General features: G+C 48.2%; 1 pseudogene; it reads left to right on the top strand.

The window, feature by feature from the left end:
• Positions 1-9,220: 9,220 nt before the first annotated feature.
• On the top strand, positions 9,221-14,012 carry LOC125543178 (annotated as a pseudogene).
• The last annotated feature ends 13,968 nt before the right edge of the window (positions 14,013-27,980 follow it).

Genomic DNA, 27,980 nt, shown 5'->3' with positions numbered 1-27,980 from the left:
GAGAGGGCCCAGAGATACCTCTCCGATACTCGGAGTGACAAATCCTAATCTTGATCTATGCCAACCCAACAAACACCATCAGAGACACCTGTAGAGCATCTTTATAATCACCCAGATACGTTGTGACGTTTGATAGCACACAAGGTGTTCCTCCGGTATTTGGGAGTTGCATAATCTCATAATCAGAGGAATATGTATGAGTCATGAAGAAAGCAATAGCAATAGAACTTAACGATCATTATGCTAAGCTAACGGATGGGTCTTCTCCATCACATCATTCTCCTAATGATGTGATCCCGTTCATCAAATGACAACACATGTCTATGGTCAAGAAACTTAACCATCTTTGATTAACGAGCTAGTCAAGTAGAGGCATACTAGGGACACTTTGTTTTGTCTATGTATTCACACATGTATCAAGTTTCTGGTTAATACAATTCTGGCATGAATAATAAAATTTTATCATAATGTAAGGAAATATAAATAACAACTTCATTATTGGCTCTAGGGCATATTTCCTTCACCGATTGCTCAATAACAAGCCAGAGCGCCTTAGTGTTCTTACGTCGGAGGCAGCGAGCGTATGTCTCCGCCGTCATGAGGGAGTGGTGGTACACCCATGTGAGGAGACACGCATCCTCATCAGCGTCCGACTTCGTCCCGTGTAGGCGGCACACGGACTGCTCTGTCGCGTCCGTCTCTAGTTCATGCTGCCACGCGCGCCTCCGACTCTGGAGTGCTCATGCGGGCCGGAGGCGCGGGCACAAGCACCCAGCGCCAACCGCATGGAGGAGCGGCCGGCAAGGGAAGGAGACGGCACGGGACCGGCGCGGACTGTGCTGTCCTTGCATCGTTGCGTGCAGGCCGGGAGGGTCCAGCTCCGGCGTCCGCGCTGCGCCGACGCGGGAGCTGCGTCGACGCTCCAGATCCAGAGCTACCACAGGTCTCCACCTTGGACCTCTCTAGTGCAATGCGGAGGGCCATCTCCTCCTCGTAGTCGAGCATCAAGCCGGAGCCGCTCCCGGAGCTACTCATCGTGGTGGATGCGATCAGAAAGGGAGAGGGAGAGGAGTGGATAGAGCGAGAGAGAGAGGGACAGAGTGAGATAGGGTTTGAGCTCGCCGCCTGGATTAGGGTTTTTGTGGGGTCGATGTTGGGCTGGGCCTGTCAAGAAGACGCGCATGGGCGTGCCCGGGCCTCCCCATACTCTGTCAATGACACTATCATCAGGAAGATTAACTCCCAGCTGAGTCAAGTGGTTATGGTACGCAGACAATCTGAGTATGTGTTCACTGACAAAACTATTCTCCTGCATCTTGCAACTATAGAACTTGTTGGAGACTTCATATCTCTACACTCGGGCATTTGCTTGAAATATTAATTTCAACTCTTGGAACATCTCATATGCTCCATGACATTCAAAATGTTTTTGAACTCCCGATTCTAAGACGTAAAGCATGGCATAATGAACTATCAAGTAGTCATCAGATTTAGTCTGCCAGACGTTCATAACGTCCGGAGTTGCTCCTGCAGCGGGTCTTGCACCTAGCAGTGCTTCCAGGACATAATTCTTCTGTGCAACAATGAGGATAATCCTCAAGTTACGGACCCAGTCCATGTAGTTTCTACCATCATCTTTCAACTTAGCTTTCTCTAGGAACGCATTAAAATTCGATAGAACGGGCCATTGATCTACAACAACATAGATATGCAAAAACTATCAGGACTAAGTTCATGATAAATTAAAGTTTGATTAATCATATTACTTAAGAACTCCCAATTAGATAGACATCCATCTAGTCATCTAAATGATCACGTGATCCATATCAACTAAACCATGTCCGATCATCACGTGAGATGGAGTAGTTTTCAATGGTGAACATCTCTATGTTGATCATATCTACTATATGATTCACGTTCGACCTTTCGGTCTCAGTGTTCCGAGGCCATATCTGCATATGCTAGGCTCGTCAAGTTTAACCTGAGTATTCTGCACGTGCAAAACTGTCTTACACCCATTGTATGTGAACGTAGAGCTTATCACACCCGATCATCACGTGGTGTCTCGGCACGACGAACTATAGCAACGATGCATACTCGGGGAGAACACTTATACCTTGAAATTTAGAGAGGGATCATCTTATAATGCTACCGTCATACTAAGCAAAATAAGATGCATAATAGATCAATATCACATGCAATCAAAATATGTGACATGATATGGCCATCATCATCTTGTGCCTTTGATCTCCATCTTCAAAGCACCGTCATGATCTCCATCATCACCGTCTTGACACATTGATCTCCATCGTAGCGTCATTGTCATCTCGCCAACTATTGCTTTTACAACTATCGCTACCGCATAGTGATAAAGTAAAGCAATTACATGGCGATTGCATTTCATACAATAAAGCACTACTAGGGAAAAGCCTAGCAGTAGCGTCGGTTTTCGGCCTATCAGTAGCGCGGGTAGGCGCGCTAATGATAAGGAACTATAGCTAATGCTTAGCAGTAGCGCCTACAGGCACTCCCTACTGCTATATCTACTTAGTAGTAGCGCTTGCCTAGTCAAGCGCTACTGCTAATTACTAGTAGCGCTTTTGAAAAAAATCGCTACTACTATTATTCCCTATTCCATTTATCTTGAATTTTAGGTCGCATTCATATACCTGTATACAATTTTTCATACAGTAGCAATTTAGAGATTGTTTTTACATCATAATGAGTTATTAAATCACTAGGTGAAAGAACCTTGGATTAGTTTCAAGTGCACGGATCCAAAGTAACCAATGGTCACTTTGGATCCATCCATTTGAAACTAATCGGTGGTTCTTTCACCCAGTGACATAATAATTTATCATCACCATAATATCATTAACAACTTACCATAATAATACATCATTGTCACATAACTCCTCATAATCATCATTTTCGTCCAATGTCATATAACAACTTCATCACTAGTTATAATAACAACTCCGCCTCATCATCATCATAGTAATCATAATCACTACTCCTACTCAGCATCACCATCAAGTCTAAGACATTGTAGTCATATATAATCAACACTAACTAATTGTTCTTAATACTTAGGACCTACTCCTCTCTCCTAGCTAAAATACCATAAAACAGATAAACCGGTCCTTCACCATAATGGAGAATGGACATAAACCTATCTCCAACTTGTGGCTTGCGCACATTCATTTTGTCTCCAATTTATTTGCGTGTGTGCATTCATCACTTTGCTCCATTCTTTGATTTTGAGCCTTGCATCATTTGAAGAAATCGAGTATGCAGTATGGTAAGCCACCGAAGGAGTTGGTCGTAAGCTAACCATATGCATATCACCTTCGGTAAATAGCATATCAGGCACAACCTGCTTCGGGAGCCTCTGTTCAAAAATGGAATAGTAACATATATAGTTAGCAATGGTTTACTTAAGAATAATGTATGCAATGAAGTTACCATCATTAACAAAATCTTACCAAGTTTTTGGCAATGAAGTTATCATCAAGCAATGTATGGACTAGTGGCACGTATCTAGTACAATTTGGGCTGATAGAGTGACTTTTTTTGAAGGCCTCAACATCTTCTATGAATGAGACAAGATAACCTTTCTCCTCACAATTAAGCTTGGAGTCATAGCTGTAGTATGTGTTGTCTACTACCTTCCGAGTATTTCTTGAAGATAAGAAATAAGCTGAAAATTATAAATAAATAAGTTTAGTATGGACGAACACCAAATAGTTTTAAATTAACAACATAAATTACTGAACTTAACAAATTAGTTTGGCAAACTCACATCTAGGAAAAACTGGAGGCATATCCACATCCACCCAGATGTCGATATTATCATCATCATAATCTTCGGGACGAATATCAAATCTTATTCGCATTCCCTCCTCAAATCCATATGACTTGCAGAGAGCTTCCCAATTAGAGCAACCAAAATGGGAGCGATCGACCGCATTGTAGAACTTAACCAGAAACTCATAACCATGTTTAGTTCTTAAGTGAGCCCTCCTCGTCTCCACATTCTCAAAGTCATCTAAACCAAAACCAAGCTTCTCCAATACATATGGTCTAGCATGGCACGGGATGTACTAATCGAATTGAAAAAATCCATAAATTACACATTGAACAAAAGAAGCACAAGTGATGATATTAAATACGATGAAATGCTTGTCGTTGCGTACCGTACAAACATCGAAGGTCTCTTCCAGCTTCACGGTGAAAAACCTATCGTTTTGCAGGTGAGGAAACCTGTCGCACACACCTCGGTCATCGTAGCAGTACACACACTCCAGGATCCCATCGTCATCAGACATCTCCTGTGTTCAAAATTCAAAGATTATAACTCGACGACAAAACCCAAAAAATCCGGCATGACCTTTGCTAAAAAAGGACATATCGAGCGCCTAAAATTTGCCGGAATGGAAATTAATCAACACTCCGGCAAAACATAGGCCACTTATCGATGGTCATTGCATTTCAATGGTTCAAAATATGAAAAAAAAACATTTGAAAATATCTTATATATAATCCTAATAGTAAATAAACTAGTTTTATTAACTACTTACTAAATAAACTAGTTTTATTAACTACTTACTAAATAAACTAGTTCTATTAAGCACTTAGTAAATAAATTAGTTCTATTAAGCACTTAATATAAATAAACTAGTTATAATAATCACTTACTAAATAAACTAGTTACCTATGATTTGCAAAAACAGAGACAAGGGAGGGAGGGAGGGAGGAGAGAGGAGGGGGAGGGGCGGCCGGAGGAGGAGGAGGAGGGGCCGACTGGAGGAGGAGGAGGGAGGGGCGGTCGGAGGAGGAGGAGGGAGGGCGGAGGGAGGAGGGCTGCCGGTGGAGGAGGGAGGAGGGGGCGGCCGCAGGCGGAGGGAGGAGGAGGGAGGAGGGCACGGTGGGAGGAGGAGGGATGGAAGGAGGGAGTACCTCGGTGGCGGACGGACGACGGCGGCGGCGGCGACGAACGACAATGGTTATCGGCGCGGGTGGGAGTGACTGAGAGAGGGAGAGTGAGTGAGAGAGACAGGGTCGGCCGTACGTGTGGGGATAAGGTAGGGTTAGTAGTAGCGCGGGCATGAGAAAGCGCTACAGCTAAGGAGAATAGCAGTAGCGGGGTAAGGCATAAGGCGCTACTGCTATAACTAGCTGGACGGCGAGGTCATGGAAATGGGAGCAGCAGCGCGGTTTAGAGATGACGCGCTACTGCTATTTTCAATTCAGCAGTGTGCTTTCATGGAACGCGCTGCTGCTAAATAGCAGTAGCGTCTTATTTTGAAGAGCGCTGCTGGTAATATTCTGTGTATAAGGTTTTCCCTAGTAGTGAAGCGACAACCATAAGGCTCCTCCCAGTTGCCGATAAATTTTACAAAATAGGATCATCTCATACAACAATGTATATCACATCATGTCTTGACCATATCACATCACAATATGCCCTGCAAAAACAAGTTAGAAGTCTTGTTGTTGCAAGTTTTACATGGCTTCTACGGGCTTCTAGCAAGAACCGTTCTTACCTACGCATCAAAACCATGACGTTTTTTTTGTCAAGTGTGCTGTTTTAACCTTCAACAAGGACCGGCCGCAGTCAAATTCGATTCAACTAAAGTTGGAGAAACAAACACCCGCAAGCCACCTTTATGCAAAACAAGTTGCATGTCTGTCAGTGGAACCGGTCTCATGAACATGGTCGTGTAAGGTTGGTCCGGGCCGGTTCATCCAACAATACTGCCAAATCAAAATAATACGTTGGTGGTAAGCAGTATGATTATTATCGCCCACAACTCTTTGTGTTCTACTTGTGCATATCATCTACGCATAGACCTGGCTCGGATGCCACTATTGGGGAACGCAGCATGCAATTTCAAAATTTTCCTACGATCACGCAAGATCTATCTAGGAGATGCATAGCAACGAGAGGGGGAGACTGTGTCCACATACCCTCGTAGACAGAAAGCGGAAGCGTTAGGTTAACGCGGTTGATGTAGTCGAACGTCTTCATGATCCAACCGATCTAGTACCAAACGTACGGCACCTCCGAGTTCAGCACACGTACAGCTCGATGACGTCCCTCGAACTCTTGATCCAGCAGAAGGTCGAGGGAGAGTTCCGTTAGCATGACGGCGTGGTGACGGTTATGGTGATGTGATCCGCGCGGGGCTTCGCCTAAGCACTACGAAGCTATGATCGGAGGAGTAAACTGTGGAGGAGGCACCGCACACGGCTAAGAGAAGAATTGATGTGCTATGGGGTGCCCCCCTGCCCCCGTATATAAAGGAGGGGAGGAGGAGGAGGCCGGCCAGGAGGGGCGCGCCATGGGGGGGAGTCCTACTAGGACTCCGCTCCTAGTAGGATTCGCCCCCCCCCCCCTTTTCCTTTCTCACCGGAGGGGAAGAGAAAGGAGAGGGAGAGGGAAAGGGGGCCGCGCCCCCTCCTCCTTGTCCTATTCGGACTCCCTTAGAGGGGGGAGCATGCCCCCCCTCGCGGGCTTCCCTCTCTCTCCCCTAAGGCCCATATAGGCCCAATACTTCCTCGGAGGGTTCCGGTAAGCCCTCGGTACTCCGGTAAAATACCTGAACCACTCGAAACCATTCCGATGTCTGAATACTACTTTCCAATATATGAATCTTTACCTCTCGACCATTTCGAGACTCCTCGTCATGTCCGTGATCTCATCCGGAACTCCGAACAAACTTCAATCACCAAAACACATAACTCATAATACAAATCGTCATCGAACGTTAAGCGTGCGGACCCTACGGGTTCGAGAACTATGTAGACATGACCGAGACACATCTCCGGTCAATAACCAATAGAGGAACCTGGATGCTCATATTGGTTCCTACATATTCTATGAAGATCTTTATCGGTCAAACTGCAATAACAACGTATGTTATTTCCTTTGTCATCGGTATGTTACTTGCCCAAGATTCGATCGTCAGTATCCTCATACCTAGTTCAATCTCGTCACCGGCAAGTCTCTTTACTCGTTCCGTAATGCATCATCCCGTAACTAACTCATTAGTCACATTACTTGCAAGCCTTATAGTGATGTGCATTACCGAGAGGGCCCAGAGATACCTCTCCGATACTCGGAGTGACAAATCCTAATCTTGATCTATGCCAACCCAACAAACACCATCAGAGACACCTGTAGAGCATCTTTATAATCACCCAGATACGTTGTGACGTTTGATAGCACACAAGGTGTTCCTCCGGTATTTGGGAGTTGCATAATCTCATAATCAGAGGAATATGTATGAGTCATGAAGAAAGCAATAGCAATAGAACTTAACGATCATTATGCTAAGTTAACGGATGGGTCTTCTCCATCACATCATTCTCCTAATGATGTGATCCCGTTCATCAAATGACAACACATGTCTATGGTCAAGAAACTTAACCATCTTTGATTAACGAGCTAGTCAAGTAGAGGCATACTAGGGACACTTTGTTTTGTCTATGTATTCACACATGTATCAAGTTTCTGGTTAATACAATTCTGGCATGAATAATAAAATTTTATCATAATGTAAGGAAATATAAATAACAACTTCATTATTGGCTCTAGGGCATATTTCCTTCACCGACTGCTCAATAACAAGCCAGAGCGCCTTAGTGTTCTTACGTCGGAGGCAGCGAGCGTATGTCTCCGCCGTCATGAGGGAGTGGTGGTACACCCAATGCGAGGAGACACGCGTCCTCATCAGCGTCTGACTCCGTCCCGTGGAGGCGGCACGCGGACTGCTCCGCCGCGTCCCTCTCCCGTTCACGCTGCCACGCGCCCTCCGACTCTGGAGTGCTCATGCGGGGCGGAGGCGCGGGCACAAGCACCCAGCGCCGACCGCGTGGAGGAGCAGCCGGCAGGGAAGGAGACGGCACGGGACCGGCGTGGACTGTGCTGTCCTTGCATCGTTGTGCACAAGCCGGGAGGGTCCAGCTCCGGCGTCCACGCTGCGCCGGCGCGGGAGCTGCGTCAATGCTCCAGATCCGGAGCTGCCAGATGTCTCCACCTAGGACCTCTCCAGCGCAATGCGGAGGGCCATCTCCTCCTCGTAGTCGAGCATCGAGCCGGAGCCGTTGCCGGAGCTACTCATCGTGGTGGATGCGATCAGAAAGGGAGAGGGAGAGGAGTGGATAGAGCGAGAGAGAGAGAGAGAGAGAGAGAGAGAGAGGGACAGAGTGAGCTAGGGTTTGAGCTCGCCGCCTGGATTAGGGTTTTTGTGGGGTCGGTGTTGGGCTGGGCCTGTCAAGCGGACGCGCATGGGCGTGCCCGGGCCGCCCCATATTCGCGCTATATTTGGGCTGGATATGAGGGGTGTCGGTCAGCCCGGGCTTTTGTCCGTGATTTGAGAGGTCTGGTTAGGTCAATTTTTTTTTGACCGGTCAGCGGCCGGACGACCTATCCGGACGTTTGAGATGGATACAAGAGGCCCGGGTGTAGATGTTCTTACTCTGTTCATATCCCTAACCGAACCTACGAATTGTTTTTATACAATCCTCGAGCTCTGGTAGGTTTTTGGGTTAGTTTTTTCTTATAAATTGCATCATCTGTGTAGATTTTTGGGCGTAGTTTTACATGTAAATTGGACCATTTCTATCCTTTTTATATAAATTGCAGGAATCCCTGCTCTCTCGAAGAGGTTCTTCCAAAAAAAAGAATTTAGCTATTAGAGAAACGAACCAGCCAAACCAATCTTTACGCGTGGAATGCTTCAATGGGTCAAATTTTTGTTTCTAAATTGCCTTCACCTTTATCAACTTTACTAACGTTTTTTTTTTAAGACCCAGCAATGCGCTGGTGTCATGACATGGACGCGGCCTGGATGCCCGATGAGCACGGTGCTTCCTCTCAGGACCTTGGTGTACTCTTTCTTTCTCAGGTACGTGTACCACCTAACGCTGACAATGCAAACATATCCTTGTTTGAACGGTTCTTGCAGCCCCCACGGTTGATTTTATAATTTTATGCCCACTGATTAAACGAAGCTTGTTGTTTTCAGGTCGACCTCGTGTCATTAAGTCTGTTTCAAGTTGTTTAATGGTGGTAGATACGACATGGTCGTCTAGTCCGATTGTTCTCCTCGATCACGTGTTCTTTTGAAACACGCAATGTTCTTTTGAACTCTTCTTTCTTCTTGCACCCCATGGATAGCACCTGGCTCCTATGTTATATATACATACACGCGACAGGAGAGAAGAACATAACACTCTTCTCGAGATCAGACATGGATTCGAGGATAGCTTTCTCCTGCTGTGCTCTGCTACTGGTGGTCACACTGTTGCCTCTTTCCGCAAATGCGTCGAGCAAAGTAAGTTATGATTCCTCCTTGTTCGCAAGACTTTAACTTTGGCTTGTTCTGAAATTGTTTTTTGACCTCTCTTCGCATGTTTATTTCAGCTCCACATAGTGTACATGGGGGAGAAGAAACATGACGATCCATCTGCTGTCACGGCGTCACACCATGACATACTAACCTCCGTTCTTGGGAGGTACTGGCTAGCTAGTATTCCATGTTACTATATAGTAGTACTGTGCTAACATTATGTCTTGTCTGCAACAGCAAAGATGAATGATTGAAGTCGATAGTTTACAGTTACAAACACGGATTCTCTGGGTTCGCGGCAATGCTCACCAAAACCCAAGCTAGGACGTTGGCAAGTAAGTGATAAACATTTGCTGTCTTTATATGTTTTTCTTTGCAGGGTGTCTTTATATGTTTTTTGCGGAGTAATTCACATTGGATACTACAATTGTAGAATTTCCTGAAGTTATAAGTGTGAAGCCTAACACTTACCACAAGGCGCACACAACTCGAAGCTGGGACTTCCTTGGCCTTGGACACAACAAATCACCACAACAAACTGACCTCCTCCGAAAAGAGAATTACGGTGAAGATATCATCATCGGGGTGATCGATTCAGGTTTGTAATCAAATTTCTAGTTTAAATCCAGAAGTTGTTGAAACCCAAGCCAGACATTAGAAATGGACATCGGTTGACTCCGTGCTTGGTTTTGTTTCAGGCATATGGCCTGAATCATGAAGTTTTGATGACAACAGATACGGCCCTGTGCAGGCACGGTGGAAAGGCATATGCCAGACCGGAACAACGTTCAATGCAACGAGTTGCAATAGAAAGATCATCGGCGCACGGTGGTACTCTGAGGGAATTAATGCCATGCACCTCAAGGGTGAGTTTTTTGTAGAAAAGGAGGACGACCCCGGCCTCTGCATCTGGGCGATGCATACGGCCATTTTTTTAATTATTGACACAAGACCGTACAGAGTCATACAACAATAAGTCTAAAGCCACCAAAACAAGCAACAACTGTCGCTATCCCTATCCAGTTGATGTAGGGGCGCTGAAAGTCTGAGCCTAATACCAAACAGACCACGCAGCCAAACCTAAACATCTAAAGACTTGAGGTCCCATCCAGGACGCCTGCCTGGTATAGGCACCCACCAGTCCGGCGTGCTTCTCAACCAGGACCCCTGCCGGGTATGAGGCCGCCGCAGCCGCCTGCCACCAATCCATCTTCAGAGCTGTACTGCTGCACCGACCTTGCCAGGCCTATCTGCCATCAACGCCACCATGACGCCAGACAGCTTCCACCTCCTGCACGAGTCCATCTCCGCGCATCAGACGCCAAGTCTCCACAGCGCCACGCCGCCGAGATCCGCCACCATCAATGTGTAAGATGAAGCACCGCTCCACCAAAGTCGCCGTCCTCTAGTCCCTTGAGCCCGTGTGCACCTCCAAGAATGACGCCCCCAGGGGGAAACGACACCAGAGAGCCGCCGTCATCCGGTCTACTGATCTAGGATTTCCCCCGGATGTAGCAGAGAGTGGCCTTGAACTTCTCCACGACGATTCCTTCAGGAAGGGAACGACGCAGACAGCATCGCCATCGCCGGCCTTGGCAATAGCCAATAGCAGGTTTTCACCTGGATCTGATCGAAGACCTCCATTCCTCGTGCACGGGTCGCCGTCATCCTTGCCGGGATCTGGATGATCCCGCTGCCTCAGCAAGGAGAAGCCCCCCACCGAGACCCGCCGGCCGAGCAGGGGAAGCCAAGACCGCGCCCGCAGGATCAGATCCGCGATGGATCCATGCCCGCGCCGCCGCCCCGGAATCAGCCCCGCGCGCAGCCGCCACCGCCTGCCGAGGCTCGCCGTCGCGTGCCCCGCGCCCCGCCACCGCTCGCCGAGGCCTGCCACCTCGCGCCAAACCGCGAGCGCCGCAGGCCACCGCCGCCTGCCGCCTAGATCCGCCGCCGCGGAGGAAGGGGAGTCGGGAGAGGGAGTCCCCCCGCCGCCGCCGTCTGCCACGCGGGTTTCACCCTGTGGCGTCACCCGGTGGCGGCGCGAGGGGAGAAGGAGAGGACGGCGGCGGCCCTAGGGTTGGAGAGCCCCCGAGTCGCCCAGGGCGGTGGCGACGCGAGGAACGCGAGGGACGCCGCACACAACCCCTCACCTCAAGGGTGAGTACATGTCACCTCGGGATTTCAGCGGCCATGGCACTCATGTTGCCTCGACGATTGCCGGAGGAGAAGTGCAGGGTGTGAGCTATGCGGGCCTAGCCACCGGCATGGCACGTGGCGGGGCACCACGTGCACGGCTAGCAATTTACAAGGTGTTATGGGGCCCGAACACAGTAGCCAGTGACGCGAGCATCCTTGCAGCCATTGACGATGCCATACATGATGGTGTAGATGTCTTATCGCTCTCACTGGGAAGGGGTGCCGGTCATGAGTTCCTTGGGACACTTCATGCTGTCTTGAGAGGGATCTCAGTTATCTTCTCTGCCGGGAATGATGGCCCAGCACCACAAACGGTGACGAATGTCGTGCCATGGGTCACGACAGTGGCCGCTAACACGATGGACCGGGCCTTCCCAACCTTCATATCTCTCGGAAACAAAGAAAAGCTTGTGGTATGTACGTTTCTTCAAGTACTTGTTTTGATATTTCCTTTTTTAAAAAATATATAGGAAAATGCACCCAAATACGTCCACTCTCAAGGAATAGAAACATCCTAGCTAGATAAAAGTCGATAATTTACATCATTACATATGCTAGGTACAAGTTAACTAACAAACTGTTTTTAGTTGAAAGAAGACAACTGACTTACCATAATCGTATAGGTTTTACTCTTTTTTGGCGGGAAGTCGTATGATACGTCAAGTGTCAAATTAGCGTGCGCCGAAACATAATCGTATAGGCGTTCATTTAACTTTCTTGAAAAAGAAAAACTTACTCTCTCATTTGTATTTGATCTTAAACGCAGGGACAATCTCTTTACTACAACTCTACTCTGAACAGCGACGACTTTAAGGAGCTTGTTCATGCAGGAAGGTAGCGACATAACACACTCAATTGACAAGTTAGATTGTTATTAGTTCCACAGTTTATCAAACCATATTCAATTTAAAACTTTTGCGCAGCTGCATGGAGGAGTAGTTAGCATCAAGCAATGTGACCGGCAAGATCGTGTTGTGCTATGCACCGAGGGAGGCTCCGAGCATGTTGCCTTGGGTAGAGCTACCCCGCACCATCAACCGTACCGTGAGTGCCGGAGCCAAGGGCCTCATCTTCGCGTAGTACAACATGAATAGCTTGGACTCCCTGATGGCGTGCAAGGCCGGCATGCCATGCGTTGTGGTAGACTACGAAATCGCACAGAAAATTGCATCTTACTGGAAGAACACAGAGTAAGAAGTCGCGTTGTCTGGAACAGGGTCAATCTTCATATATTTTCTTTCTCCAATAACTAATTTGTGAATGTTTTTTGTCATGATAGGAATCCCATTGTGAAGGTATCACCTACCATGACTGTTGTCGGAGACGGGGTGCTATCGCCGAGGGTTGCTTCATTCTCCTCCAGAGGTCCGAGCCCCCTATATCCAGGCATACTCAAGGTACTCCCACTGTGAAATTTATAACTCAAAGACAAAATAATTGCACTTGCGGTCCCCCCTTTTTTGCACAAATACTTGTGGTGCTTTTTAACTAACTTCTGTGACCGTCTTCGGATTTAAGACTTTTATCTCTGTGGATGTTTTGACAGCCCGACATAACTGCGCCGGGTGTTAGCATCTTAGCAGCTGTTCGTGGCTCCTATGTGTTATTTTCTGGTACATCCATGGCATGTCCACATGTCTCTGCGGTGACCACACTGCTTAAGTCGATTCACCCTGATTGGTCACCTGCTATGATCAAGTCTGCAATTGTCACCACAGGTATGCACAATGTTTATATGCAAAGTTCTTCTAGCTAGTTTATCTTATATTACTAACTTGTTTCTTTGTGATGATTCTAGCGTCAGTGACCGATGGTTTTGGTGCGCCGATCGAAGCAGAGACGGTCCCGAGGAAGGTGGCTGATCCTTTCGACTTTGGTGGTGGCCACATAAACCCAGACAGAGCTAGTGACCCTGGCTTGGTTTACAACGTGGATGCAAGAGAGTACAACAAGTTTTTTAACTGCACCATAGGATTGTTACATGGTTGCGAATCCTACCAACTCAATCTCAATCTCCCGTCGATCGCTATTCCGGACCTCAAGGACCATGTCACGGTTCAACGCACTATCACAAATGTGGGGGCGGTCGGAACGACTTATCATGCGGTGCTTGAAGCTCCAGCAGGGGTGGTCATGTCCGTGGAGCCATCAATGGTCACATTCGCCAAAGGTAGTAGCACAAGCATGACATTTAGGGTGTCGTTTACTACAAGGCGGAGAGTGCAAGGCGGGTTTACCTTTGGGAGCTTGACATGGTCAGATGGAAATACCCACTCAGTTAGGATTGCTGTCGCAGTAAGAACTGTGATACAAGACTTTGTTGCGGATACATCTTAAATATATCAAATCAATAGTGTGCAATTGTTCATGCATTCATGTACTTACCATACAAAAATATAGGAAATACTGAAATCATTTTCTTCCAATATTATTAAATACATGGTAGTTCTTCATGATTAATGAGATGTGTTGATCCTTGACTGTACTAGCAAAACATTGTGTGGCTTGACCACGTGTCCAAAGAGAGCACATACTTCAGGAAATTTTAACAGGAAATATGTACTTGCACGTCTCTCCTTAGATGGCAGGGTATTCCGTCAACCCCTTATGTCACAGTACATTTTGTCTATGAAAAAAAGCAATGACAACGACGTGAATCGCAATGAAGTTAGACATGCACAATCACCGTCTATAATGTGGCACGACTTTGTAACAGAAAAATATGACACATGACATAGAAAAGGCATAAGAAGGCTAGCAGCTCTGCAAGGGATATAATGGAAAGGCATTTAGACATGACCAAAACAAGGGACAGTAGCTATTTTCCGGAAGCGGCCATTTGGTGCCCGGGCTCAGGTGAGCGAAGGCATGAACAGTACCGTGAATTGAAATAGAAAAAAGTTCTAATTTCTTTTATGGTGCAAGATGTTCCTGTGCGTGAACTCCGTTCAAAATTTTGTGAAGTTTGGATATCCGAGGAGTTCGTTGCAAAAAAGACAAATTTTGGATGTCTGGGAAACTTTTGAGAATCACATTGTTCACACTTGATTTTGTCTTTTTTGCCACGAGTTCCTCGGAGATCCAAACTTCACAAAATTGTGCATGGAGCTCACGAACAGAAGAATCTTGCACCGCACAAAAATTGGAATTTTTTTAACTCTTTTCTTCAAATCAAGGTATTGTTCATTGTGCTCACCGAGTCCGGGCTCTGGGTTGAATTATTGCTATTTTCCCTGGAATTGCCCCAAAGTAAGTTTGGAACCAACTCATGCCTCAAGGTTGTGATTTCAGCACTTGTAGAACCTCTCTCTGGTGTTCTGCCCGCAGCATGCGACGCATGTCACTACATTCCTTCCACGGTCCGGACAAGGTCGTACTATGGGGAGAGCGACAGGATCAGAAGCCTGGTTTGCGTTGGTCATTTGCAGCGGCTAGGGTTCTTGCTGGAATTAGGGATCGGGGCATGCGAATATGGGAGGTCCATAAAATATCTTTGCTGGTGTGGCTCAGTCGTGGAGTTTTATAGGAACACGAACCATCAATACATACTGGCACAAGACATCGTGGTTGTCATGCACCGAGCGAAAGTTGCTGTGCACGCGGTTCTACAATACTGCTATATGACCTTGAATACTTACTTTGGACGGACCATATACAGACGGGACAATTTCATTTCTGCCCCTAACTGGAACCCATTATTCAAATTTGCCCCTAATTTTAATGTGTGCTCAAATTTGCCCCTCTGCCGTTAATTGCCCTTATAGAAATGCATTTCTACGCTGTTACCGTCTGGTCAAACAGCTTTGATCATCTTGAAAAAATAGCAACAAAATTCAAAAAAATCTGAAATTTTGTGGGATCGAAGGTACTCAGGTTCGCAAGGTGCGTGCAAATTTTCATGTTGTTTGGACATTCTAGGAGGTCGTGGCGAAGGAAACACAGTAAATATGTACGCGTGTGAACCGTAAATTTAAAAAAATAGCAAAAAAATTAAAAAATATGAATTATTTTGGCATCCAAGATGCTTAGGTGTGGAAGGTGTGTGCAAAATTTTGTTGTGTTTGGACATTGTAGGAGCTCGTGGAGAAAAAAACAAAATTTGTCTTAGAAAAAAAAACTTAGAAAAAATACACTATTTTGGTTTTTTTTGCGAGAGCTCCTCGCATGTCATTTGATAACAATATTTTGCACACACCTTGTGCACCCGAGCATCTTGGATGCCAAAAAATTTCATATGTTTTTGAATTTTCTTGCTAGTTTTTTTGAATTTACTATTCAAAGATGTACAGATTTATTGTTTTCCTTTGCCATGAGCTCCTGGTATGTCTAAATAGTACGAAAATTTGCACGCACCTTGCGCACATGAGTAGCTTCAATCCCACAAAATTTCAGATTATTTTGATTTTTTTACAAAAAAATTTCAAGATGGTCAAAGTTGTTTGACCGGACGGTAACGGCGCAGAAGGACATTTCTATAAGGGCAACTAATGGCAGGGGGGCCTAATTTGAGCACACATTGAAATTAGGGGTAAATTTGAGTAGTGGGTTCCAGTTAGGGGCAGAAATGAAATTGTCCCTATACAGATATACTAGCGGCAATACCTCATAGGACCCATATCCGCACACGAACAGAGGTTGGCGATTTCATGATTAGACGAGCTCGTCCGCTCTCATAAAGTTGAAGCATATTTTTTGTGATATTTTACAGTATGTCATACTATCTAATGTAATGTGTAATATTAAGTTAATCCAATGGTCTTGATAATTCCTAATTAGGAGCAACTTTGTCCTTTCTAACTTTTAATTGTAACGATTCAGGCAATTAATTAAAATATGATTCATCTACACGTAGTCGTCCGCAACCTCCAGGCTCCAGCATCCCGACGCTGTCAATAATCGTAGTCGACCCAACCTGTAGGCCGCCGCCGACCACCCCCAACCTCCGCATCCCAACGCCACTTGCAGGCCGCCGCTCCCACCAAGTCTTCTATCATATTGACGTTGCCTGCAATCCTCCTAGCGCATACCCTCGTCCATGATGGTGTACGTCAGCAGGGTTGCAGGTTGCAGGTATGTATTGATTGGTATACAATCTGTACCCAGCAGCTAGCACACACTAATCCATCAGACACACTACGCTCCAGCGCCCCGCGCGCGCACACACCCATCATTAAGGCTGATCATGGTGGGGAGTAACATAGACTAGTAACATGCATATGTTACTAGTCTTTGTTACTACTTCTATAGTGGGTAGTAACATATGTGTAGTGTCATGCATCAATTTATTTATTACATCATAGACTCATTTAGCATTGGGAACCGCTATGTTACTCTATTTATCTCTCTCCTCTTTAATTAGTTGTCACATCACATGTTTTGCTTATGTGGCATGCATGTTATTACCTATGTTACTTCCACTATAAAACTAGCCACAATGAAGAGTAACATACACTAGTAACATACACGTATCCCTAGACTATGTTACTATCTTCATAGTGGGTAGTAACTTAAGTGTGGTAACATGCAAGGATTCATTTATTAGGTTATAGACTCATATTGCATTGGGACATGTGATGTTACAGTAACTAGCTAAGTTACTACAACTACCTCTCTCCTCATTAACTCATTGCCACATAAGCAAATTTGCTGAGTTGGACTCGATGTTACTGCTGAAATTACTCCCACTGTGGCTAGTCTAACTAGCCTAAGGTAGCACAAACACTCATCATTCATCCAGCACTCGTACACGAATCACCAAAACACACAGGACACCAGAGGAGAGATAAGGCGAGGGACTGAGCTACCTTCATGGGGGAAGGGGGCTTACAACGACGACGTCAGGTCGTTGGTGGCCATGGGCGCCAGTGGTGACACAGGAAAGGAAACGATCTCAGAGCAATAGCGGGAGGTGGTGTCTATGGCATGGACCTCCCTGTGTGGTGGAGAGAGGCCGCCGAGCGTCCGAGTAGACGGCCGCCGAGTGGCGTGGTGGACGGCTCCGTCGAATTGATGGGTGCGTCGGCGTGCGTCAGTGACCTCAGCGCATCCTTGGCTTGGTTGTTGTCGGGGTTCTGGAACGACACCTATGGGATCCCTTGTCGGAATCCCTTCTACGGTTGCGGGGCATGGGGCTGCGCAAAGAGCGGGTCTAGAAGATCAAATCGGTGGGATTTTTACCCAGGTTCAGGCCGCAAGCGATGCGTAAAAACCAAGTCCTGCTTTGTGTGTATTTAGTGTTCTTGAGTTCTTGAACTAGCTGCGATGCATGCCCAGTCCAAAAAGTCTGAATCCTTTCTCAGTATGCCTCGGGCCTCCTTTTATATGTCAAAGGGGTTGCCACAGTGGCACACAGGAGGTGGAAAGTATGTACAGTGTACAAGTTTATCTCCTGACATCCTAGGACAAACGCATTTAATGCGCCGCCTATGTGTCCTCTTGCTTTATCAGGGACGGCGAAGAGGCTCGTCCCGTCCGTCACCGCCTCGCTTCGCTTCGACACATGTCCAGGCTAACGAGGCATGTAGCGCCATGCTGGCTGGCTGGTTGCTCTGGTGCGGTGACATAGTCTTCACGAAGATCTGCATGCCACCACGCAGGTGCCTGCTTAGTTGGCCTAGGAGCTGCATGCTGCCACGCAAGTGTGTGCCTAGTTGGTAGGCTGGTCGCCACGTCAAAACGGGCGCGGGGTAGCGAAGCTTTGATAAGTGCGGGCCTGGATTTGGCTCCGTAGACGCCACCGGCAAGGCCCTTGCCGGGATCTCGTGGGCGTCCCTGGCAAGGATCTTGCCGGGGCGGGGTTGCGAGTGTCCCTGGCAAGGGTCTTGCCGGGGATCTTCGGTCGTCCCCGACAAGATCTTGCCGGGTGTCTTCGTCTTCTGGTTTTCATCTAGGCTCATAGGCCTTTGGTTTCCACAAAGGTCTACATATCACCACACAAGGCACTCCGAGCCTTGGTCTTGACGCTTGTCGATGGTGTCATAACTCTCAGGCTAAAGGGTGGCGGTCTTGCTGGTGTTGGGCAAGTTACGCCGGCAAGGCTCTTGCCGGGGCCATGTAGGCTGTCTCGGCAAGGGCTCTTGTGGGGGGAAGCCCATCTTGTCTCTTTGGTCTTTGTGCTTCTGGCTTGGGTGCTGCCTCGATAGCCTTGTGTCTTCGCTTCCTCTGCCTTGCCGAGCCCGGCCATAGGCGTGGCTACGACTGCCCGTGCACAAGTAAAGGGGTACAGAAGGGCCCCTACTTTTGTACACCGATAGGAGCCCCCAGGCCTGGGCCACATATAAGTGCAAGGCGTTGTTGGGACAGGCCTAGAACGGTGCGCGAGCACGCGTGGCAGAGTTTTAACCGCAGTAATTCCTTCGCCAGTTCCGCTTCCCCACGATCCGCATTGAGGATGACCGTAGCATGCTTGCGTCATCTCGTTGTGTAGTAAAGAGGTGGCCTGCATCTCATTTACTCTCCTCACCTCTCTTGACCTTGGAACCGCTGACGGTGTCCTGGACTAGGGGGTACTCACCACGTCATCTCCTGATTTATTAGATTGGGCCGATGACCCCCATGGTCGTATACTCATGGGCCAGTTCGGACAGCTGCCGCATACAAGGAAGATTCCGCAAGACTTGGCGATCTAGACAAGGACTCCTCCCCACCGGCGTATTCGGCTAGGACTCTTGTTATCCTAGGCCTCTGGTGCATTATATAAACCGAGGCCAGGCTAGTCGATAGATCATATATATACAATCATACCATAGGCTAGCTTCTAGGGTTTAGCCTCTCTGATCTCGTGGTAGATCTACTCTTGTACTACCCATATCATCAATATCAATCAAGCAGGACGTAGGGTATTACCTCCATCAAGAGGGCTCGAAACTGGGTAAACATCGTGTCCCTTGCCTCCTGTTACCATCGATCCTAGACGCACAGTTCGGGACCCCCTACCCGAGATCCGCCGGTTTTGACACCGACATTGGTGCTTTCATTGAGAGTTCCGCTGTGTGATCGACAAAAGGATCGATGGCTCGCCTGCAGATCAACTGCGACGCCGGCATCTTCGTCGCCGGCTTGACTAGTCACCTTGGCTCGACCGAGGACCGTGCTCCATCTCCGACCATCATGTTCATACAGGGGCCTTCTTCAACATCAACTCCGATCTCTATCATGATCATAGAGAAGTCATCCATGGAGCTCGAGGGCTCAACGTCAGCATTGCTCTCGGGCGACCGTGCTGTTTTTCTGGACAGCAAACTTGTGTCCGCCGCCACCGCCTCCTCAAGTGTCTCTTTAACGATCGCTTTGGTGGAATTGTGCAGAATTGAGTCTACAACAACCCTGGAAAATTTCGTCGAGTTCCGATGGAGGAATCTCTGGCAATCCACGATATACCGGAGCCCTGTCAAATCTGGACGGGAATCTGGATGAGTTTAGGGCGTGGTGTCCACCTTCTAGATCGGACGTCCTCTGGAAGATCCAACCGTTGATCGGCTGCGGAATTCCTATATCTACCACCTCTCAGAATTTCAGCTCGATCCGACTGTCCAAACTCCCGGAACTTTCCGATTAGTGCATCACTTTTCGGATATGTTTTCTGCGCGAAAACGAATCCGACCCGAGTTCATCTTTTTTATAAACGGGATTTCAGACATCCCTTTTGAAGGAAGTTTTGTATGGGGTATTGTGTTTTGTTTCCGAACACATCCCACTAACTTTAAGATATTTTGAACATGATCTTCAACATCATGCTGGTGTCAAACCACTTCGGCAATATTGCTCCACGGCTGCCGACCTGTGCTAGACATGTCGTCACTTTGTTGAGCCGAGCTCAACTTCTTCGGATCATCATCTCGGCAAGCCGAACAAGAGTCCGGCATCGCGAAGGATAAATCATCACCAACATCGCCGCACCACGGATTACACGGGGCGGGCATACCGGCATCGCCGCACGGTCGCTTCATCAAGCCGGCATCGACCACGTCACGACCTGCATCGACCGAGGACTTGGTTATTTCTTAATCAACATACTCCGGTGACTTCGGCGTCACCAGCCGGCCAGCTTCGTCACGTTAGCTGGACCGAGGGCTTCGCCTCGGCAAGCCAACCTTTGCCAGCATCACCGGGTCATCGCTTTATCGCCCATCAGGCAATGGGTGTGCGGATCGATTCCCGATTTTGGGAGTCGCTTTTATTCGGAATGCTACAACAAATAAACCAGGTGCTATTAATCCTAACAATTTTTGCTTGTTGGGTTTATTTTTCTTAAGGAATTATTACTCTGGTTTGTTCCATCATCTATACATAGGTCTATCAAATGGCGGCCACATTAAAAACGGTCGCGTGGTGGTTCGGTCAGTTTTCGTACATTGTTCGGCAAACGCCGCATCCGGAGCCCGGACTCCCCTACAAATTCAGGCTTTGTCACGCCTTCACTGCGTCACGCCGACACCCTGCATCGACATTGACTTCGACGCCAGGCCATATTTTTTTATTACTCACTTTGCATAAATTATTTATTATGCAACATTTTATTATTATTATCATTACTATTATCTCCAGTTTGCACTATTTCTTGTGCACAGGAAAATGATCTGGGTTGGGCAGTATCGTCAACTCGGCGTACTGACATACCACGTCACCTCGGCTGGACGGGGGGCTTCATCAACACTTCATTACCCCATGCCGGGGACTTCGGTATCACTCTGCCGGCCTGCATTGACCGTGCTATGTCACCACTTCGGCGTGCCGAGCTCTTTGCTCCGCCACCTCGGGACCGGCTTGGCAGATGGAACCTTGTCCCGCATCAAGCTCGGACCACGTCGTCAATACCGAACACATTAACCAGCTAAGTTGCCTTCATGCTCCAAGTTTTAAATTTTTTACTTGTGTTCAGTTCGACCAAGCATTATACTTTTTTGGAAAAAAACTGCTTGTAAAAAATCTCCTTGTCAAAACTTTGTTTGTGACACACAAATTCAAGGACCCAATTCACTTCGGGGCTTCCTTCATGAAGCTTTTCCTCTTCCATATGATTATACTTGTACGTCTTCGTTCCTTGTTCGTGTATTACGCCACAATATGCACCATATTGACTTAAGAGGTTTGCAAGCTGGGTTGCCTCGCTCCTGTGTTTACCCCTACGTTCCCGATTGTTCGGCTAGGGAGTAAAGGGAGCACCTCTGCGATTGTCACGATCGGGTCATCCAAGCCGGACCTCAGACTGGGTGAAGCCAAAAGCTAGCGCTCTTATAGTTTTCAATGATGGTCGGCACACAACGGAACTCATGAGTACAAAAAATCTATTGCACAAGTCTCATAATAACAATGAGCACCAAAGAAAGGTATAGGTGGGGGTACTATTTTCTTCGAAGATGCTTCTTACACTTCGCAGTAATATAGCATAAGTTCCCTGAGCGTGCTTTGTTTGTTACAGCCTTATGGCCTGATTGCCTGGTTATTGGAAACACCGTCGATATTCTCGACAGATGGAGTACATAACACTTTTCGCTCCTTGAACGAAGAGGTAGAAGCCGACGGTTGGTTAAGACGCGTTTGAAGTTCGGTTGAACATAGATATGATATAAGTACTTCGGTACATGCAATCATTCTTTTACCCAAGTCACTTGGGGGCTCTTAAATTTATATGAGCCGTTTTATGATAAGTTTTCTTCTTCTTAGCCGTTGCAAAGTTTTATTATTATTATTATTATTATTATTATTATTATTATTATTATTATCTATCACTCCTTTTTTCGACACGAGCGTGTGGTCACTAGCCGGGGAGCCTAATTTCTCTCTCAAAGCCGCTAGAGTTTAGTTTGCTAAACTGGCCTAATGAGAAGTATTCCGCCCTCGGGATAGGAGGTTGAAGCCGTAGGCTGACCCGCTTCAAGTCTTGAGATAGGACGTATCATGTTAAAGCATGACAGAAGCACTTCTTTTGCTAAGGCCAATTTTCGGATTGGCACCGAACACTTGATCTGGTTCGGACGTCAAGTTTTTACTGACGTTTTTTTGGTTTTCCAAGCTTGTGGCACTTTTAAACTATTTGTGTGTTTTCAGCACAAGTCTTGCAGTGCAACGCCGGACACCTTTAGAGATTCGGCAAAAACATTCTTGGATATTGCTATATAATCGGTTTCGAATTGTGTCTTCGGTCAATAGTTGGGTTGCCCGGCTCCTGCGCTTGCCTCCTACGTTCCGCTTTGTTCGGCTAGGTGTGCAAAGGGAGAACCACTGCGATTGTGCTTCCAGCTCACATGGTTAAGCACCTCAGTGGAGAAAGCCAAAAACTGACTGTCACAATAAGCGTAAACTGGTCAGCGATCCGATGACGGTGTTAAATGACGGGCCATTCATAACAATGGCCGAAGTGTTTACGGCTTGACCTCGACTGTCGCCGAACACTACTAGGGGCTATTAAATGGTCTCCCAAACTAAATCCTCGATATTTTGCTCTTACATTGGAGCTGAGGTTTCACGATCATGCTTAGCATGAAAACCCAAAGAAAGGAACCGATAGCGGGACTATTTTCTTTGGAAGACATTTCTTCTGTTAAACAGTAATATAACATATCTCTCTGCGTACCTTTGTTTATAAAACCGTATGGCCAGATTGCCTTGTTTGTTATAAATCTTTGCCCTCATAAAGGCTTTATAAAATAGGACAAACACTCCTCGGCTATTGGCCGAGGAGGTGGAAGCCGATGGTCGGTCAACAAAGTTTTGTACAATGCGGATACGAACATTAATGACGTAAAGTACTTGGATACATAGAGTCATTACACATAATTTTTTATTTTACTATGGATATCAATCCTTAATTCGGCCACCCGTGCCCGAATTAAGGCTCGGGGGCTACTGGGCTTTGGGCGTATTATTTACAAATATTAAAGGGGCACATCGATCCCCTGATCTGGTGTTGCCACCCGACCAGTGTCTCGGGGGCTACTGCATTGCCTCTCCAATGCAAAAAAAATTAAGTGTAATACAGTTTCCGAGGAGATTTTGATCCTCAGGTTGGTCGGACGCACCCAACCTGAGTCTCGAGGACTGAGCACGCCGCTTTTTGTGTCCGGAAGTATTCTACCGAGCTAGGACTCGATCCTCAGACCGATTTTGCAAATCAACCCGAGTCTGAGCGGCTACTGGGATCAGCGGTCTTATGTCATCCTTCATGTGCATCTCGGGTTTTAGACCGATACCCACCTTGAGGGCTACTGGCTATATATCTCGGCAGAGAATAAATTGCACCAATCAAAAATATTGACAAAAATCGGCCCACATTCAGGGTGGTGCACCACCTCGGAAGCAGTCCGGCATAAAGCTCGAAGATGAGAGGATTTGTTGAACCAGTTTTCAAGACCGACGACCGAAGATGAAGAATGGTTCGGAAGAATCGAGAAGCGTCCCTAACTTGAAGACCGGTTAAGGGGGCTACTGACGGTGTCCTGGACTAGGGGGTACTCACCACGTCATCTCCCGATCTATTAGATTGGGCCGAGGACCCCCATGGCCGTATACTCATGGGCCAGTTCGGACAGCTGCCGCATACAAGGAAGATTCCGCAAGACTTGGCGATCAAGACAAGGACTCCTCCCCACCGGCGTATTCGGCTAGGACTCTTGTTATCCTAGGCCTCTGGTGCATTATATAAACCGAGGCCAGGCTAGTCGATAGATCATATATATACAATCATACCATAGGCTAGCTTCTAGGGTTTAGCCTCTCTGATCTCGTGGTAGATCTACTCTTGTACTACTCATATCGTCAATATCAATCAAGCAGGACGTAGGGTATTACCTCCATCAAGAGGGCCCGAACCTGGGTAAACATCGTGTCCCCTGCCTCCTGTTACCATCGATCCTAAACGCACAGTTCGGGAATCCCTACCCGAGATCCGCCGGTTTTGACACCGACAACCGCCGTTCCACGTTTCCCACCACGCCAGCCTTTTTCGCCACATACACCGTATGCATGGCGCGGGGTAGGTGACGGGCGCGTGGGATATGGGAAGGCGCGCCATGGCTGATACCCATGTGCCTTTGATTGGCGCCGGGAGGGCGGTCGATGACCTCGCTCGTTGCCAACTTAATGAGCCGGACTTGAAAGGGCTCTTCAGAGGCGTAGAGCCAGTCTCCAGCCTTCCCTGCTTGGCTATAAAGAGTGAACTCAGGAGGAGGAGGAGAGGCATCCTCTTGCGCCTCCCATTCATCCCCATTCTCCACCCACTGCCATGCCGAGAGGCCGTGGCCGCGGCCGTCCTTCTGCGGAGGCGACTAGGTCCTCCTCCCGCCAGAGAGCCCCGGCGGTTAAGGAAGAGCCTGACGCCCAAGGCGAAAGCCACGCTCGAGGCGGGGGCGCCGGACGGGGCCACGGTCGGCGAGGCGGTCGAGGCAGAGGTGGGCGTGGAAGGGGACACCCGCGTCGTCACCATCACCATCCCCGCCACCATCTTCTCCTACTTCGTCGAGCGGCCATGTCGGGGACACGATGCTGGAGTTCATCGTGCAGTTGCGCGAGCCGCCGCGTAGCCGCCTTCGCCTTCCCGAGGCGTTCGCGAGGGTGCTGGAGATCAACCAGCCGCCGAGGCCGAGGCTTCACATGAAGGGGTGTTGCAATGGCGACATGTGGGTGAACACAAGGTTCCCCGCCCCTCATGTAATGCTCCTTCCTTGGTTTGGAAAACCTTCGCACGCGCCCACTGCTTGATGAAGGGGCATGTTCTCCTCTTCAAATTAGTGGAGAGCGACCTGCTCTCTGTCAAGGTCTTCGGGCACTCGGGACACATGTTAGGGTGCTGCACGGAGAGCTAGGCCGACGACGAGAGCTCCTCCTCAAGCGACGGCGATGAGGAGGGGACCGGTGGGGAGGACGACGGGGACGGGTCCGACTAGACTTCGGACGCCCCATCCCTAGGCGACGCCGACAGCAGCACCATCTGCATCTGGCCTTCCCCTCGACAGAGTGATTTGCCGGGGGGTAGTTCTTAGCTGCGGCTCCTCGAGCCAGCTTCTTGAACTTCTCAGGGCCGTCACTTCTGGCGGCCGGCGCTGGAAGTCCAGAGAAGACGAGGAAGGCGGGTGGCAGGCCGTCAAGTCAGAGACGATGGCATTGACGCCTTCGTCTTGTATTGCCGGCTCGCTGCCTCATCTTCCGGCTTCTTCCCCGGCACCGTCATCATCGTCCCCCACTCTGGGCGGCCGTCGGGACGTTCTCTTGGTGTCTTCTGCTGCTCGTACCTCGCCTAGGCACTCCTTTTGCCCTCCTGTTATCCCGATCCACTTCTTGAGGAGAGCGACAAGAAAGGGATTGCGGGCATCTTATCTCTTTTTTTAGATCTTAAGCCTGTGGGCACTTGTCAAATTTAGACTTTTTAACCCCTTGCTCATGTTTACACTCTGTATAAATTGTACTTGTTCAACAATGTATTAATGAAAAAGGGTGTTTGCCGGGTTCTTTTGTGCGTGAGCGAGGCCCACACCAAGGAGCGAGTCATTGTTATTTTAAACAAACAACGTCGCCCGGCAACAAACCTTGATGTCCCCCTACGTTATACCATGGTCATACCCACGCCCTTGGCGGGAATAGGGGTAAAGCAGGATCGGGCATTTCGCTTGCTTCCCTTCCACCGCAACTACAACCAAATTCCGGCTTGAAAGGGATTTCGGGCATAGGAAGGAGGGAGCATGGTGGCACAGGAACGAACGAAGTTTCATACGTTCAAACTTCATACGGAAACGCATAGCGGGGGAGAGAAAACTTATCTGAATTTGCAGCCCCCGGCAAGCCGAGGGTGTCGATCCGCCTTCTTTCCTCCAAACAGCTCTGCAGAAGCGCATGTGCAGCCTGTGAGCCAAGAACGGACTGGAAGAGACAAAAGGACATGCACTTGACCTCTATGCTAGGGATCAGTTGTCGTTGAGCACTATCGATCCTAACAGAGAGAGACTCGACCTAGCATGCATGCTAAATTCTAGGGCGCCATCGCTTCATTTATTTATCTGATGCTCAGGGTCTATGCCTGGCTTTGTACAAAGGGTTACATGCCTTGCCGGCAAGGCTTGTACAAAAAGTGGTCTGTCGGGAGGCTCGGCAACCGCACCTTATGGGTAAAACTTATGAAGATGTTCGATGTTCCAAGAGTTTCTCACTGGAATTCCATCTTCGGTCTCCAGGCAGACTGCACCGGGCCTAGTGACTCGTATTACTCGATAAGGGCCTTCCCACTTCGGCGTCAACTTGTTGGAATTCTTGGCGGATTGAACTCGCCGAAGAACAAGGTCGCCTTCCTCAAGGCTTCGAGTATGAACCTTGCGGCTATGGTAGCGTCACAAGGCTTGCTGGTAGCGAGCAGCTCGCACAGCAGCCCGAAGACGATCTTCCTCAAGGAGTGTCGCATCAACTTGGCGCAACTGCTCTTGCTCAAGCTCATCATAAGCGAGCACTCGAGATGACCCGTATATGAGTTCCGTGGGGAGAACTGCTTATACCCCGTATACCAGGGCAAAGGGTGTCTGACAAGTGGCTCGATTTGGCGTCGTTCTGATCGACCAAAGAACAGTTGGAAAATCATCAACCCAGGGCCTTCTGCACTTGTGTAGCCTGTCAAAATTCCTGGTCTTGAGGCCTCGCAACACCTCTGCATTTGCTCCCTCTGCCTGGCCGTTGCTTCTGGGATGAGCGACAGAAGCAAAACAAACCTTGCTGCCGAGGTCTCGGATGTACTGCATAAAGGTGTGGCTCGTTAACTGCATGCCGTTGTCGGTGATGACTCTGTTCGGTACACCAAAACGACAGACTAGCCCCTTGAAGAACTTGATGGCTGATTGTGCTGTCACCTTTCTCACTGGTTCTACTTCTGGCCACTTTGTGAACTTGTCGATTGCGACGTACAAGTACTCAAAGCCCCCGACAACATGGGGAATAGGGCCCAGTATGTCGAGCCCCCAGACCAAAAATGGCCAGGAAAGAGGGATTGTCTGAAGAGATTGGGCTGGTTGATGAAGCTTCTTTGAATGGAACTGGCACGCTTCACACTTGGTTACTAGTGAAGTTGCATCCTGGAGAGCGGTGGGTCAGAAGAAACCTTGCTGGAACACTTTGCCGGCAAGGGCTCTCGACCCTATGTGGGAGCCACACGTGCCTCCATGTATCTCTGCCAACAGCTCCAGTCTGTCTTCTCGAGGAATGCACTTCAACTTCACACCGTTCGGTCTCCTTCTGTATAGGGCATCATCCATAAACTGGTACATGCTGGACCGACGGGCTACTTTCTCTGCTTCTTCCTGTTCCCAGGGAGTTCCCCTGTTTGGAGGAAATGGGCGGTGTGCTGCGCCCATGCTGGAGCCTGGGGCTCGACGGCAAGGACTAAAAGCTTATCTTCGGCCACAGGGGCAGCTGCCTCTACGGCCAGGGCTTGGGGTCATTTCAGAGGTTGCT

The sequence above is a fragment of the Triticum urartu genome, chromosome 3 (genome assembly GCF_003073215.2).
Source record: "Triticum urartu cultivar G1812 chromosome 3, Tu2.1, whole genome shotgun sequence".
Lineage (NCBI taxonomy): Eukaryota > Viridiplantae > Streptophyta > Magnoliopsida > Poales > Poaceae > Triticum > Triticum urartu.
The sequence above is the reverse complement of the archived record's forward strand: the minus strand, read 5'-3'. Positions and strand labels throughout refer to the sequence as shown.